At 38.6% G+C, this 3,493-nt stretch overlaps 1 non-coding gene across 1 annotated transcript; it reads right to left on the bottom strand.

The window, feature by feature from the left end:
- Window positions 1–3,107: 3,107 nt before the first annotated feature.
- Window positions 3,108–3,197, bottom strand: trnar-ucu (transfer RNA arginine (anticodon UCU)). Its single transcript is given in 2 exon segments — window positions 3,108–3,143; window positions 3,161–3,197. It is a non-coding gene; the product is annotated as a tRNA-Arg (tRNA).
- Between the last annotated feature and the right edge of the window lie 296 nt (window positions 3,198–3,493).

The raw sequence follows: 3,493 nt of genomic DNA, 5'->3' as shown, positions 1-3,493 counted from the left end.
CAATGAATTTTATTAAATTCAGGTGCAAATGGGGATGATGTTATGCACAGTTTTACAGAACATTTCAAATATGTATTTTAGTGTTTTCACTCGTTACAAATTCACCTCAATTAGAAACATCAAATTGCATGTTTACTGGTGTTTACAGTTCTTCACTTACTCCTCGACAACATGGTTTTCTTTGGGTGATTGGAACTTGTTCCCTAGTTCAACTTCGACCTTTTGACCTCTGACTTGCCTTGGGACAAAGCTGACCCGGTCACCGGGTCTGACAGAAGCAACATTAATTTGCGTAAAAATTCTCCAAATTCTGTGGATGTCTTCTCTCAATCGATTACCAACAAGCCACTCTAACTCCACTTATCTCTCACAGGCCTATACTGAAAATTTAAATTGGTCTGGGGTGAAGTTGAATAAGTTCTGATATTTGTTGAATCCCYTTAGAATGGGAACTTGCACATTTAAAAAGGATGTGCGCCCTTTTTTTCTAGCTCACTGACTTTCAAATTCAGGATGTTCATTTATTTTTGAATAAGATTGCAAGTCTGATACATCATAAAGACTATTATTATCATCAACATATTCAGAATTTGTTTGTTTGTTTATAAATTAAAATACATTTACATTTACATTTACGTCATTTAGCAGACGCTCTTATCCAGAGCGACTTACAAATCGGAAAGTTCATACATATTMAAATAAATGACTATCATGACAATTGTATGTTATTATTGTTATTATTGTACTTTGTTTGTTGTTGTCCAGAGTGACTTATAGTTTGTGCATTCATCTTATGATAGCCATACGGAACAACTACACATGTTGTAATTTGTAATTAAGATGAGCAGATATATTATTAATATTAATATTAATTAATATTAGCCTCATCCCGTGATGCTTGGCAATAAGTGTAGGGACACATCAATTTACTTTTAATGAATTGACTCGAACTAGCGTTTGTTAATGGACAAATCACTTTGTATAACGGCTGGTCCGCTATTTACAGAAGCATTGGCTTGAGTCCGAAACAATCGATGTTAGCGAAGTAGAAGAGTAATGAGCACACTGTTACATTAAGATCATTGATCGCTTGTATACACTTTTTATTTATCGTTTAGGCGGGGGGGGGGGCACTTCATAATATAAACTTGGAGAGATCAGTCATTTTAATATGACCTTCATAAGGCTGCCGAAATAAAGGAACAGAGCACCCTGTGGTTTATCCTCAATGTTAAGTAACAACAGTACAACAGGCCTGCATGCCGGAATCATTTAATGACAAATAAAAATGGATGAATCGTTCCAGCTGAACAGCCTATGCAGAAACGAATAGCCATAGTGGCTGAGGTATTCGAACCCTTCCCTCCTTTGCCTAACCTACCCTATTGTAGCATAATAGTAGGCTATAATCGCTGTGTTTGGTGCAGCTACGCCCTCAACTAAAGTGTGCACTGACTGCCCCCCTTCGCTTAGGCTCTTCAGTGAAGGCTTGGATGTGCAGGAATGACATGCATGGTTTCGGAGATGCATCAATCTAGCCCAAGCTGATGCTGCAAGTCTGGGAGAGAGTGAAATATTGGTTTCTAGTCTGGATAAACGCAAACGTGCAACTTTCTCTCCCTGTCAGACATTAACGTGTGACAGGGCGAGAGTGGGCTCCCAAGTGGAGCAGCGGTCTAAGGCACTGCAGCTCAATGCAAGAGACGTCACTACAGTTCCTCGTTCGAATCTAGGCTGTATCACATCTGGCCGTGATTGGGAGTCCCATAGGACGGCGCATAATTGACCGTCATTGTAAATAAGAGTTTGTTCTAACTGACTTGCGTAGTTAAATTAATAATAACGTCTCCGCATAGGCCTATAAACAAACAGAGACTATTCAAACATATATTGCTTAATCAATAGAATTATTGATATTAATCTCACAAAAATACATTAAATGAATGATAGACAATAGTATTAGAACCAAATGTCATCGCAAGAACGATTTAACTTAATCGAATTGGATTCAAGAGAAAGGCAAATATTTTGAACAATTAACTCGTGTGGCCACTACTTGCTCATGCATGACGCATGTAAAATACCTGTTTATGTCTGGTATTGATACCACTCTGTAGTAGACCTCTACGTAATACTGGATGACCTACACTAGGAATTCCTAATGGGAGATACAGCCAAAGCTTTCTATTGATGGAGAGTCTTATCGAGAATGAGAAGGGGCGACCCTGTCCTCACATAAAGTAATCTCATTGTAGTCTTATTTGTTGACACATATGCTCATGGGTGGCACAGAGAATGTGATTAGATGCCCCTGGTATACTACCCATCCAACCTGTTAGGTCACTATCAAACGGTTCAGATGCATGGACACATTTGGTGCAAAGTTTGGGGCAGCGTTTGTGCCTGTTCAAATCCAATCATATTGCATTGGTCAAATGCGCCGAATACAACGGTGTAGACTTTACCGTGAAATGCTTACTTACGACAAATTCCCAACAAGCAGAGTTAAAAAGTAGACAATTATTTGTTAAATAAAAAGTATTTTCAATATTTGTTCATAGCGGAATTATTGTGTTGATATGTGTTTTTCCATCAGCCTACTAAATAAGTTATTCTATATTTGTATGTGAGACTGATGTGGTTTCCTTGCACTTCACTGCTCCACCACTGTATGACTGGACGTCTCAGCTTTTCCAGCACCAGAGGCCAAGTCTTCCGACGCCTCGTGCACTGTTACGCACGCTTTCAGACTGCATAGTCCTGAACGAGCACTCGAGAGCAACAAGCGGTTCACAAACAACTTTTGACAGCACAGTATTTAATGTTTCAAGCTTTTATATAGATAGTAAACCGTCGCCTATTGGATTATAGACTAAGACAACTACCCGACATCGGATGGAAATAAAATTATACAGCTTTTGGTTAATGTTGTGTCTTGAATTTCTGTGAAAGATTAGGCTACAGTGTACATTTAGAGCTGTGCGTTTATGCCTATGGAGAGTAATAGTTATTGGTTACGCGTATTTTGTGTAGTCGCACTATTGTCATGTTTAATTTTTCATTATCATTCTAAAAACTCATGTTTGACAATCAACAGATCAAAAATTCGACTCCGGTGGGACTCGAACCCACAACCTTTGAATCACTTCGATCCTTAACCTAGAAGTCCAATGCGCTATCCATTGCGCCACGGAGCCGCTGGTTACACGTTGAGAAGTTTGAAATACAAACCAGCCTCGAAAGATGCACTTTTTGATGTATCACGTATTCTCTCAAGTTTAGACAGTTTTAAAATATGAACAATATTTGAATTAAAATCCAATGCCTACAACTCAAGCCTACATCAAATTTTGGTCATATATTAAATTTAACACAACTGTTACACCACTCCAGCACTCCAGTAGCCTACCATTTCTTACATCTTTGGAAATGTGTTGCTCTTTCTTTACAATATTGTAGTTGCGAAACCCTATGAAACGCTACCTCCCTGACA

Source organism: Salvelinus sp. IW2-2015, linkage group LG1 (genome assembly GCF_002910315.2).
Source record: "Salvelinus sp. IW2-2015 linkage group LG1, ASM291031v2, whole genome shotgun sequence".
Taxonomy (NCBI): Eukaryota; Metazoa; Chordata; class Actinopteri; order Salmoniformes; family Salmonidae; genus Salvelinus; species Salvelinus sp. IW2-2015.
The sequence above is the reverse complement of the archived record's forward strand: the minus strand, read 5'-3'. Positions and strand labels throughout refer to the sequence as shown.